A 14,660-nucleotide genomic window follows, 5' to 3' on the forward strand; every position below is an offset into this window, starting at 1 on the left:
TTCTTTTACGCACAGCACCCCACATGCCAACCACCACAGTTATTATGGAGGCGAATCGAAGACAATATTTTTCTGCTATCGGAAATTTTATCAAGCATTTTCATTCTAAGCACAACACAGGGTTACAGTACTGATTACATCTGATTCAAGTGCTTCCCAACCTGATCGCGCCATGTTGTTTTTTTTCAGGATCGTTCATCTGGGGGAATGTTGTCACATCAACCCAAATCGAACAATGGACTGAAATATAATGCCGCTGGACGCTACCAGTTTCCAAGGCAACAATTGTGACAGATTTGGGGGAGACAAGACAGGTAATTGGAAAAAGATTGATGGGGTACAAGAGAGTGGAAAAAAACCCTTATCAAAGGAGGTCTCTCAGGGAATAACAATACAATACAAGGTCTTGCATCCTTTCGAGCCATCGGCGGCCTCCTGTCCATCTATTTTTATGCCCAGTTCAATGGCTTCAACACATCTGTCAGTCTTCCGTCATGTGCGAGTATACAAAAAGATTGTGTATCGCTAAATGAAGCAGCATATAAAATTATTCATCCTCAAATAATACCTCTTAAATATTTCCTGTCTGTTTCTGTTCAGAATTGCTCCCACAGAAACTGTTAATTGGTTAACTTTATATCATCTAGCCAAAAACTGTCAATATGTGATTTTACACTAAAATAATGTTCACATGTATGTTTTTCACAAATTGGAATTACAGTGAAAAACAATAAAAGGAAATTCCCAAAACACCACACATCATTAGCCTATATTTCCTTAAAAAATTGAATTTCTTTGTTTAATTTAATTTAACAAGATATTTTTTTATAACAGTGCTCCTTTTCATTCATTTCACACCGATGCTTCCTTTAGGCTCTGTTTGGACTTGACAAACTCAATAGGGGTGTTGCTCAGCCTGACACAGTGTCTAAGAATGCAAAAAAGCCTCTAGGGTTAATGTGTTGAGACTGCGTCACCGACGGTTCGAGTCAGTCATTTCCAGCATAACCAAACCAAACAAGCAAAGTTTATATATGTATCCGAAGGTTTCCGTACGCGATGATGTCAGCAGGATCGGGGCAGGTTGCGGCTCTTTTTGCCGTGTGGCGGTTGGGGCGGGAAACAATGGTGGTGTTGATAGAGGACCCAGCTCCACCTGTAGGGCCTGATTTTTATCTATCTCCACTGCAGTACGGCGGTCCCCTCCCCCAGGCCTTTCTTGTCATCACTCTTTGCAGCGTTCATTAAATGGAGTCAGACTTTAGCAGCAGAGAAGAGTCCAAGTCACCCATGTGAGAAAAAAAGAGAATTACCTAAGCCTTTTGTCTCACAGAGTGTGGCTCAGCTAATGTCTTGAAGGCATGCTGATCCCTTCACAAAGCGTTGTCCTCACACAATAGAGAAGACAGCATGTAGTTTGGCATGCAAAACGTATATAGCCCAGCCTCTTTGTTGCCTGTGGTGAGAGGTTTTCAGTCTCATTTGGTCTGTTTGATTGGGCTGATAAGATGTCTGTCAGGGTCAGGTCAGACTGAGCATTTGTTGTGCTGACAATGTGATGATTGAGACATTGGTGTCAATTAGGTGTTTGCGTATTGGGCCCGGCGTAAGCGCTATTACTTTAGCATGGCGGCTTCCTCCCACAAGTGTGCCAGCTTCACCTCCTTTATGCCTCTTTGTCTGTGTACTCCTTCATTCAGCCTCACAGGAGCTAAATTTATGACCTGTTCTGTCCTCGTCCACTCAACCCCCCGTCACCGGCCGGTTCTTCTGTGTTCACACCAGAAGTGACAGAAGCTCTTAGCCCCTCTTCACACATCCTCACCCTTTTTCCTCCTCTGCGCCGTGCCCTCTCTCCCTCATTCACCTTCTTCCTCCCCCAGTCCTTACTCTTTGTTGTGGCCTAAAGCTATTTAAGGGTGCAGGATGGAGCTGGTCTCATGAGAGGGCCCCGGACAAATAGTAGGAGTGTTTACTGTGGAGGCACTGATATGTCCTTTGGGACTGAGCTGAGCTGAGCATGCAGCTGCAGGAAAAAGCAGGGTCGAAGGCCTTTGTGTCGTCCCCATTTACCTGTCCACAGGAATCCTCCAGTCAGGGGTGTGTAAGGCACTTGAGTATACTGACAAAGAACAATTACTCAAGTATTATTTTGGGGAATTTGTGGATGTTCTAGGGAAACAATAGGGCTTTTCCCACTTAAAATTATCCCTGGGTCATACTAAACCCCGGGTTATCTTGATTCACCTTTCACATTGCTCTTAATTTACCTGGGTTAACAATTAAACCATGGGTTAACGTTCTTATTTACATATTTGCGGTGTCTGTCACTGATTGGACGAATGCTAGATATGTTTTCAAAAGGCTCTAGTATAGCACATCTTCATATTATATATATATATATATATATATATATATATATATATATGAAGAGTTCAGATGCAAAAGCCTCTAAATGCCATTTGAAATTTTCTTCTTTAATGATGATTTTTATCAAACTTGTATATTTAAGTTCAGTAATTTCACTCAAATAACAATTAATAGGTAATTATCATTGACATTTAAGTGAAATCACTGAACTTAAATATACAAGCTTGATAAAAATGATCATTCTAGAAGAAAATTTCAAATGGCACTTAGAGGCTTTTGCATCTGAACTCTTCATATATATATATATATATATATATATATATATATATATATATACATGGGGTGGTGATGGCGCAGTGGATAAGACACATGCCTTTTGTGTGAGAGACCCGGGTTTGAATCCACTGCGAGACAACAATGTGTCCCTGAGTAGACACTTAACCCCTAGTTGCGTGCGACCTCTGACACATATAGCAATTGTAAGTCGCTTTGGATAAAAGCGTCAGCTAAATGAATATTATTATTGGTAAGTTAAGTTGTGATCATAGAATGATTGCATTGGTGCATCGTGTTGATTCAGAGTTTGCATCATCTGAAGTCCTCACAAGGACTGGAGTGTTGGGTTCTTCACGGGTGTTGCTTCACAAGTTTTCAGAATAGTCTGGATCCAAACTGGAGCTGACATGCCTGCTAGCTACCTCGGAATGGGCATCCTGAGATAAAACGGAAAAGCAAATGAAAAGTAATTAGCGTAGCTGCTGTTTACTTTTCAATCAAAGATAATCATGTGCATTGAATCTGATATAACTCTAGTATGAGGTTATATTATGTGAATCGCAGGAATAAATTCTATTTTAAAATATATTATGACAGAAAACAGTAAATAATATTTCACAGTATTGCTGCTTTTTACTGTATTCAGATCAAATAAATGCAGTATGTGAGCCTAAGAGACTTCTTTCAAAAACAAACTTACGAAAACACCACAAAATAGTCTGACCCAAAACAATGCATTTTATGTTCGTTATAACCATCGTTGAAGACTCAGACATTGTCAGTATTGGTTGTAGTTTAACATCTGGTGAGTAAAGCAGAGGGTTATCACATTTTTTTGAATACTGGCTTGCATGGGACTTCCTGAAATATAAAGACCAATGTGTATTTTAATGTAATATATATATATATATATAAATGTAATTAAGAGATTGTTTATTTTATTTTGTTTACATTTATGCTGTATTAAAGCTAAAGGAAATTATAAAACAAATTATTTGGAAAATATTGTTTTTCAGATTTACATTTAAAATGCCAAGGACAGAAAGCACTGCTGTCTGTCTCACGCCCATGTAGTGTGATTGCTTGGATGTTTCTAATAGTGTTAGGGGTGATTTTACGCACAGCAGGCCTCTAGGCCTTGAAAACCTCCGCGCAGTCCATTGTGACTACTGTGATAGGCTATGGGGAGGTGGGTGCTCATCCCGATAACCGCGATGTGTTTGTTTGAGCACAGTAGATGCCCCAGGTCTACATTAAACCTCATTTGCATGTTCAAATAAGTCAAAATCCACAATAGAATAAATACCACCAAAAGGGCAAAGCTTTAGATGAATGACAATGAGATCAGGTTAGTGAAGATTAGATATTACTTTGGAATGCCACCCTGATCCGTGAAACTTGTCTCTATGGATACCAGTTGTCTATACAATGCAGATATTGAAGCATGAAAGTGAACTTACAACAATAGTGACACGTGCTAGAGCATTGCCATTATTCTTTTGATTTGTCTGCCTAATTTAATGCTTCTGCTCACAACATATTCTCATCTGACTCTCCCCTACAGGACAAAGTTGGGAAAATAAATGGATGGATAAATAGGTATTGTTTCTGGAGCCTAATTTCTGGGGAGTCACTTATTACTGTAAAACATGCTGGGTTGTTTTAACCCAACTTTGGGTCAAAAATGGACAAACCCAGCCAATGGGTTGTTTTTTTATTAAGATTTTTAACCAAATGTTTGGGTTTGTCCGTATTTGAACCAAAGTTGGGTTAAAACAACCCAGCATTTTTAGAAAGTAATTATAGAGAGTAATACATTTCTTTATTCATACAGTATATGCACAGCTGTCTGCTTCTAGCCTGGCTAACGCCAGGTCACGTATCATTGAGAGTGCTTCACTATGACCAATGTGATTTTTTTCTTTTTTGTATCCTTTACTGCGTTCTCAATTAAAGTCTTTTTTTTTTTTTTTTTTTTAGATTTGTCTGTTGAAGTATGTCATTTAAAATAACCAGCCACTATCTTCTCAAGAAAATGTCATTGGTCTCTGAAAGGATGTGCAATCTCTGAACTGATTATTTGTACTTCAGCCATTGATGAACCTTTCTGAGTTCATAACTCCAGCTCTCTGCTGTGTTTTCAGTGAGGCCTCGCCCTGCTAAGGCCCTGTCCACACTACTGCGTTTTCGTTTAAAAACGGAGAATTAAAACGAATACGATCTCCGTCCACACCAGCGTTTTATCTGCGTATTAGAAACGATCTCCGTCCACATTAAAACGACTGAAAACGCAGATTACGTGACCATTCACCAACACTGGGCATGCGCGTGCCGGTGTAAACAGTGAATGACGAATCAGGGAAGGATGCGTCATGACTGATAACACCCAATCATAGAGCCAAGCGTCAGCCTCTGCGTCAGCGTTTCTAAAGTTCTCCGTTTTGTATGGTTTTGTCTCGTCCACACTAAAACGCACTCCGGAGATTCAAAACGCAAAACGCAGCTGCAGCGTTTCTAAACTTCTCCGTTTAAGGTCTTCGTTTTTCCCGTTTTAGTGTGGACGGGAGGTGCAAACGTAGCAAAAGGTCTCCGTTTTTAAACGAAAACGCAGTAGTGTGGACGGGGCCTAAGAGTCTGCTCTTCACCACTGCAGGACTGAAACAGAGTTTGACAGGAGGAGAGAGAGCTGGTGCTGGTGCTGTACAAACTGAGTCTTGGCTGTAGTCAGACACATTCTGCTCCTCCTACCGTACATTAGCAACATTTTATGCAGCTCTTTTGGAAACTATACATTTGTTTTGAAATAATTATTTTTAGTTAAAACAGTTGAAGTGAAGAAATGGTTTCCTTTCAATTTAAGAGTGTAAATTTGAATAGAATTGGCCAAACCCACAGGAAGTTGCATTTCAGTTGGTATGACCGGAAGAGGAATTTACTGGACTTCAAAGATTTCAACATAGGTAATACATTCTGGAAAATTAAAAAAAAAATTCTTCCGCAAAAAATAAATAAAATATGATGGAATGTACAAATTATAAACATTGTTCTGTCTATCAATCCCCCTGCCCGCAAGGCTTAACATTCAGAAATTAAATTCTGTATGGCACAGTGTTGAAAGAACACACACACATATAATTTATTAGATTTTTTTTACATGGTTTTCAAATTATGGGTATTTCACAACCACTGAGAAAAGGTCCATTCTTTCAAGCAATGAACAGTTTAGCGGTTTTATTTACTCTTTTTTGACGGTAAGTCTTCAGGATTTAGCATTATGCTTTGTAATAGTAGAAAACTCATTGTATTTTTGAATTATCATGCTTTCCACCCTCATATCCCCCTGAGACGAGAGATTTATGATTTTTTTGTCTGGAAAAAATCCTCAGATGATGCAAAAATCGTCGTTTTGCGTCATCGGATGATTTTTTGGCCAGAGGCTAAAGACTACAGCCAGTAATAGGGGCTGTCTCGCATGTAAAAAGGGCTGTCCCGCATGTTTTGAACCTGCCCGTAGAGGGTGGGATCTCACTCACAGTATGCACACGTTATTGACTCACTAGTAGCCTAGATTTGTTGTTTAAGTACTGCGCTCTGTTACCGGTAGGCATGGCCTCCTAGGCCAGCGAAGCAAGTGCATTCTGGGAGTTGTTGTCTTTCATTCACATAGGCCAAAAATACATTTTCTGGCTTTTCTCAGTCTTTCCAAAAACTCCAGATTCAAAAATAATTTCACACTTCTACATAAATTACTCATTTTAAAAACACAATCATCTTTCCAAAGGTGAAGTATCCCTTTAAGTGTGATCACGCTCCTGTTTTGAAGACCTCCATTTGCAATCCTTTACTGGCAAAATTACAAAACCCTCATCTTTTAAAAAACCCTTCAAAAATCACTGCCTGCTTATTGTCACTAAAGAGTATATAACAACTAGCCTAACATGCATGACAAGCTAAAGGTGTTCTTTGTAAACACAATTAAGCTCTGAAATTATGTTTAATTACTTTTCTGCTGTCTCCGGTTCTTTAAGAAGTTCCCTCTCAAACAACAGCACCTGCTAAGCTGCTTATTCCCCCATACCTGGTCTGGTCCTGCAGAAATGTCAACATAAAAACAGCAGCTCCGTCCAGCATTAGTTGTCGCGGTCTGGTATCTTAGTATACCTGCAATAACACCGGCCCACTTAACATCATGCACTCTGAAAGTGCAGTAAATTAAAGATCATAAATCATGCACTATTCATAAGAGTCTTCATCCGGCCCTTTCACTGCCTGCTACCCTCCTCCCTCTCTAATGGCATTGAGCGTTTGCAGGCCACTGAAGCACTCCATCCCATCCTGTCGTTTCGACTGAGCACAGTGTTCTGGACCACTGCATTAAAAGCCGATACCCTGAGCAAAGCCAAATGCTCTCCATCAACCCCCATATCACGAGACCATTGTTTGCTAGAGGAACCACCAGATGGTCTGCACCATATCGGCTAAGGTATCAGTTTTACACCAGGGGAAGCACCAGGGATATGCCCAAAAGCAATTATCATTGGAGTATAATTGAGAGATACATTATATAGTGGTGTGGTTGTCTTGTTCTGTCTGGTCTGACGTGTGAGCTTAGTCAGGCTATATTAGGCTCAGATATTTGGAGAGCACTGGAAGAGAGAAGAAGAAAGCAAGAATGGTGGAAAGGTAATTCACCATCACATAGGTCATGGCCCACATAATCTGGTGCACTCTCACTAATGACAGATAACATGAGGCAGGCAAGGTGTCAGCCCTCATCAGTCTTTCTAATTAGAGATGTGAGCACACATATTTCATAAGCCTTCCCTCCAGAACACCATTAAACATGCACACACATATACACTTACAAATGCGCATTAGTGACCTAAAAGGAAGTGCCTTGACTCACTGTAGCTGGTCCATTTGTCACCTCTTCACTGCAGACATTCGCGAGATGGCTTCCAGAATAACCGATGTCTTCTTTCTCAGCATCCTGCCAAGACCGCTCAGCTCTCTTCCAGATACACACTCTCATGGTGGAAGGCTGCAGGGCGGAATATGGACTCATCTCTTTAATTGAGGAAGGAAAGAAAAATAGGTAATTCATTTGTGGAATTTAATTCTCGTCAGAAAGCCACTCCTCATTGGATGCTATGAGGGAGGGATCACTGCAGAGATAGAATACAAAGAAGGACAGATATTGAATTGGTCCAATTAGGTAGTTTGTCACTTGTCTGATATAAAATTCAGGTGGCGCTTACCTTTTTTCCTAAATCAGTGAGTTAAATGATTAAAAACATATCCTGAAATTGTTCATTATATCTTTTAAAATGAGTATTTAAAAAGATTATATATTTCTATAATCCGAGCATGTGTTTTATTAAATTTTTTATAGTGAGAATTAAAAAAATATATACTTTTATTCAACACTAAACTGATCAAAAGTCAAAATAAATGCATAATGTAACAAAAGTGTTTTATTTATTAATTTGTTTATAATATTACAATGATTTCTGAAGGATCATAATGAGTAATCATGGTGAAAATTCAGCTTTGCCATCAGAGGAATAAATTACATTTAATGTATTAAAATAGTTACCCAACTAAAGCACACACTGATCCCCATAATGGTGACTTAAAAATATGATTTTCTCCTTCAGAGATTCTGCTTGTTAACATCAGGTGTCTTCAATAATGCTCAATAATCACTCAATTATCTCATGAACTTATAGTGTTTTTATCACTCCGTGTTCCTTTTAGGAGAACATTCTGGGAACCAAAACATTATTAGAATTTCATGGTAATGTTCCCAGAATGTTTTTAGAACAAAACATTTCTAGCTGGAGAAAATAAATAATTTATTATGTTGTGATATTCTGGTTATTTTACTGTATTTTTTGATCAAATAAATGCAGCATTGGTGATCATAAGAGACTTTTTTTTTCAAAATTATGAATGAATATTCATAATTTCTTTGAAATTGAGCATAATTTGCACCACAAGCTGTAGGTATAGCTATAGCTTTGCTAGGTTAACTCCTTTTAAAAATCCATGATTTTTCATGGGAGAGGCATTGTCCATCACAAGGACAGTTCACTGTATATGATCAAGGCTGTATAGCAGACTTTAGACTGATTGTGATACTAAGACAAGGCACAGCTGTTTTATCACACTGTTCATGACCTGTTCTCTGCCTTCCCCCCTCAGGCCTCTTCTAGTGTAAGGGTAAACCAAGTGCCAGACTGACAAATGGAGATCTGCTCCAACAATAAACAGAGGGATGTGTGGACAGAGTAGCCAAGCCTCCGACTAGAAGATAGAGAGCACAGGCTCATTTAGAGGAGGTTACCGACGGTGCAGTCATTTCACGCTTTTCAAGAGATTTTAACAGATCTGTTTACAAAGCAGAGGAGAAATGATTGGGCTCACTGCGTTTCCAATCATGGACAATTAAAAAAACCTCTCGGTTAGAAAGTCACAATAAAAGAAATCTAAATACCTCTGAAAAGAGGGTAGGTTTTGTCCCTGCAAATTTCTCTGCGGAATTTAATGCATTTCACAGTTTGTTTATTAGTGCGCCAGCCATGTGGAATGCAGAGTAATGGCACCACTGAGGGAACACATTGCAGGGACCATTAGCTAACTAGAGCAGTTCAGACACTGAGTTTAGAGAGAGCTGTCCAAAGTGTGCACACTGCACTTGCTCTTCGAAAATACTTATTTCACCTTTTATACCGTTTTGATGAGTCACACAGGTGTTTATTTGCAAGAGTATTATACTAGCTGAACATTTGAGGCGTGGTTTTATTATTATCAACTGTCTGAATTTTAACTTGTAATTTTAACAAATTTATGGAAAATACAGCACCCCCTGTCTTACACTAATTAAATCAATAATAATCTGTTAAATAATAAACAATAGTAATTTAAAAAATAATACTGTGGTATATCATTGGGGTCAAAGATCACACTAATATAAAATTTTAATTTGTTTCTTCAAAGAATGTCTACAAAGTCTGATTTTTAGACTGGCAAATGTTCTAAAGCACATCTACTAAAGAACTATAAGTAAAATTGTATTTAATATCCTGCAGTGTGACATTCTTATAGGTGATTCTAACAGTTGTTTATTGTCATGTGATGTAAGAAACCACACTTAGTTTAAACAGCATTTGACAAACTGTATTGGAATGTTTGTACTTTTCAAAAATGTATTAAAGTCACACTGTACGACCACTGAAATAAACTAGTTGATTAACTGCAGTGGTGAAAAGTATTTGAGTAAATGTAATAAGTTACTGTACTTAAAGGCCCACTGAAGTGCCTTAAAAGATGCAGTATTATTCAGTGCGTTGACGTAATTTCCACTGAAACCAGAAAACAGGGTGGGACACATCAAGTGGCCCCTCCCCTTTTTAAAAATAGCCAATAGCGTTTCGTTTATATCACAGCTCGACCATAGCCGTTGAGCTTGTTAAAGCCCCAGTTTCCTCCTACTCTCTAACCGTTTCTCCTCCTAATCTCCTCCATATATTCTGTGTAGAATTCAAATGGGTCCAATATGTTTTCTGATCTGCTCTGTGCTATCGTGTCTCTGGACCGGAGCAGACTGTGTGTGTGTGCTGCAGCAGTTTGCATGACATTAACATCAAACCAGACTTCATTTTCCCCATTGGAAAGCTTATTTGCATTGTCTCGTTCCCTATTCCCTATATAGATCATGCACTCTTAAGAAAATAGTTATTGTTTGAACAAGTGATCAATTTCAGCAGCTTCAGTGTATATTTACAGTGTGGGGGGCGGGATGCTTCCAATTCTAGAGAGCATTTGATTGGACAGAAAATCTGATGAGGTGCAGTGTGATGTCATCAAAATCATTGATCCATATTGGCGAAAGTGAGAGCCTGTAAAATTTTAATGTTTATATCCTCTTAAAGGGTTAGTTCACCTCAATCTTAGTGGCTCAACTTAAGTTTATTAAGCGGCGAGAATACTTTTTGTGCGCAAAAAATAAACAAAAATATGACTTTATTCAACTATTCATTTCCTTATCTGTGGGCCTCGAGAGTTCACATAGTGAAACTGCACAAAGCTTCTAGGTTGTACGTCACATGCAAGCTTAAGATAAACTTAAGATTGAGCCACTGTAGTCACTCTGACTATTTTAACAATGTCTTTCATAACTTTTGGGCCGGCTAGTTTTGATCTACAGAATTGAGTAAATGTTACTCAATTTACTTGACAGAATTTTTGGGTGAACAAACCCTTTAATACAAATTGTCCTTGTTTTGGAGCACACACACTAGATTATAAATAACTAACACAGTCTCATCCCAAAAAGTCATATAACTGACGTCTTGGGACGTCTTTTGACCATACGTTAATATCCGCCTTTATAGGGCCCCCTTAAACGTCGGTAGATGGCGATCATACAACTGACGCTTTACCTTTAACGTCAGTTAGGTGACGGGTTAGGTTTAGGGTTAGGTTTAGGTCTGGGGTAGAGTTAGGATCCCATAACCTCATCTACCGACGTTTAAGGGGGCCCTAAAAAGGCGAATATTGACGTATGGTCAAAAGACGTCCCAAAACGTCAGTTATATGACGTCTTGGGATGAGACCGGGCTGAAATAACAGTAGACTGACATATTCATACTAAAGTCCAAAAAACAAAAAAACAACAACAAAAAAAAAAACTTAAGCTGTAAATTTTGATTTCATTTAATTTCATTAAGTAACTTTTGGACGTTGTTTGTTCAAAGATACTACCAACTTTTACTCTTTACTTTGCACCTTTTTAAAAAAAAAAATAAGTACATGTATCTTACTCCAATAAATTTGTAATGAGTTCAAATTACATTTTCTATGGCACTTAACAGCAGTTTATTTCTGTTTCAAAAGTACAGAATACCCAATATTGCCACAGGGCATTGGAGGTACTATGTGTTTTGCCCAACTCACCCAAACTTGTCAACAAGGCTCCTTTACACGAATGTGAGAGTATTAGCAGGTAGTTGCTCAATCACAGGTGTTTTATTTTTGAGATGAGGCCAAAACCAGCATTTCTAGAGCAAGTAGGATTTGATTTTTTTAGGCTTTAATTATAATTAACATCTATTATATTGAAGAGCCCTTTTTGAAGGATATTGGTTTACTTGTGCCCTTTCAGAGCACTTGAGCCTAAGTGAGACTTGAGTGTCTGTACACATTAAAGGGCTATTGTGTGACACGCGACACACAGGGGTGACACATCTTACCCCAGACCGAAGAGAATCATTCAAATGTGAAAATGATGTCACTCAGCTCTTAAAAGTTTTCCAAAACAACCCGGAGGCCAAAAGCAATGCTGCGCAGTGGAAAACATCCCAAAAAAAGTAATGAAAAGGGGGATAATAATTTCCGTGCCCCTCAAAAGAGGGGTAGTCTGGAATTAAGCAACCTCTTTCTTAGCAGTGCAGTGACTCACATCCCAGTTCAAACCCCTGAGAGCAGATGCACAAACACACACACACACGTCCTGCTCTAGATCTATGCTGTCACTAATGATGATGAGAGGGGATGAGCCCTGAATTCAGAATGGGGTCAGATTGATAGCGCTGGAATCCAGAAGAGACTCCCTAGCTTTAGATTTCAAAGCATTCGCTCCTCCACTCAGCCTCACTTCTGACATGAAGATGAAAGCAGTGATGTCACCAATCAGCGGCAACAATAATTTGGTACCGAGCACCGCAACAGGTGCCATGACAACCAGCTGTCACGATGGAGGAAAAGAACCATTGCCAAAAAGACAAGAGCACTATAAATGTACACTGCAGCCAATGACACCAGCCAGCCTTCAAATCAGAGAGATGGGACTGCGGCGTGCGACAGTGCTCTTTGTTTTTGGAGTATGTTCAAGTACTCCTTTGCAACAAGCATGTCACTTTGGCTTTTCCCCAGCATACTTTATGCCCACCTCCAAACTGCCATGCATAAAGGAAGATGGGCACTTACGTTCTCCAAATGGCTTTAGAAAGGCTCACTTTCCTGTGAAACAAAGCGATGGAGAGGCGAAGTGAATTTCATGTCGTTTATTGTGAACAATGCTCAGGGACTGAGAGCTCTGAAGGTTCTGAGGGCTGTTTCGACACTGCGTGAGCTAAAACAGAAGCCTGATTAACATACACTCTGATAAGAGGCTAGAAAACACGAGGGGAGTTTTGAATTTCAAGTAGTTCCACACTTATTTTTGAAGAGGTAAATAAAAATGAATTAGTGCACATTTAGAAAAGTTAACACTGTTGATTCAATATGAAATAAAAGACACATGAAATTGGATGAGAAAGATTATCAGTCAAGTATGAGCTTCTCACCTTGAACGTGCTCTGGGTTCTTCTTTACTTTCCTCTCTGAAAGTCACGCCATGACAGATGTTTTGTCAATTCCCTTTTTCTTCAACTATACGATGACACTGTTAAAGAGAAAGTGCACCCAAAAATTCTGTCATCATTTACTCACCCTAATGTCGTTCGTTCCAAACCTTATGACTCATTCTGTGGAACATAAAAGATAACACAGTCTCATCCCAAGAAGTCATATAACTGACGTATTGGGACGTCTTTTGACCATACGTCAACATCCGCCTTTTTAGTGTACCCTTAAACGTCGGTTGTGACGATCCCGGGCCGTCATACAACTGACGCTTTACCTTTAACGTCGGTTAGGTGACGGGGTAGGTTTAAGTCTGGGATAGGGTTAGGATCCAATAATGTCATCTAACCGACGTTTAAGGGTACCCTAAAAAGGCGGATGTTGACGTATGGTCAAAAGACGTCCCATGACGTCTTGGGAGATAATATTCTCAATAGGGTTGTTGGACCCAATTGACTTTTATAATAGTTGTATGGACAAAAATAAATAAATAAAACACAACAATATTTTTTGGGTGAGGGCGGTGAGTAAGTGATCACCGAATTTTTTTTTTTTTTTTAAAGGGAACTGTTCCTATAAAGCTGCATACAAATTCAATTCAATTCAAATTTATTTGTATAGTGCTTTTCACAATACATTTTGTTTCAAAGCAGCTTTGCAGAAAGTGCATTTCAGAAATGTACATGGAAAAAACACATTTAGTTAATCATGTTATAATTTAGGGCATAACATATCGCCGGATTTAGATATCCTAGGAATGACCAGAAGCCTTGAATTTATTTATCTTAAAGAACGCGATGGATCGTAGGGCAATAGAAGGTCCATTAAGTAGTAAATTCAAATCTACTATATCATGAATAGTATTTGGACATCCTACTCATTTGATACAGCTTTTTAAATACTGTGTAAGAAGCAAGTGTGTACTGTATATTGAGATGCAGGCCAGGGTTCCTCAATGCTGCTACTCTTTCTCTTTCTCCCAGTTCCTTCACATGTTCTCACTGTCCATGGCCACCTGGCAACACTTAGTCCTCCCCCCTTTGTTTCCATACCCTATCTTGTCTCCTCAGTTCCGCACACTCTCCCTTTCTTCCTCTCCTTTTACAGCTCCCCACTGGAAATGCACTCCTTCGCTGCCTTCGATCCCTCACTCTGTGCCTCTATCCCACACTCTCCTGCTGTTGCTCCAGATATTAAAACAAATCAGCCATGAAATAAGCTCCTTCCTCTGTCCTTAGTGGAGCTGTCGGAGCTCATTCCTGTCTACATCAGACACTTTTACCCATCCACTGTCTCTATGCAAAGCTGGCTCTTCCACCCTTAACTTCCCCAACAGACTATCCAAAGCGGTTGGGGCCTCACCCCTCGGCTTAACACTAGAAGTGCCAGAATTCCAAAACTACTAGAACGGCCACAAGCGGTCATTTTGACCGTTAGATTCAAAACAGTGTTGATGAATAATTTTCGTAATTATTTTTGTCAACCACATTTTTTCAAAGACGAAAACGAGACAATAACTAAATAAAAACAAGGTTTGAATGACAAAGACTATGACGAAAATGTTAGATAGTGACGATTTGCGACGCGGTCCTAGTGAACAGCGCAGG

This window comes from Pimephales promelas, chromosome 5 (genome assembly GCF_988280905.1).
Source record: "Pimephales promelas chromosome 5, fPimPro1.hap1.1, whole genome shotgun sequence".
NCBI classification, from domain to species: domain Eukaryota; kingdom Metazoa; phylum Chordata; class Actinopteri; order Cypriniformes; family Leuciscidae; genus Pimephales; species Pimephales promelas.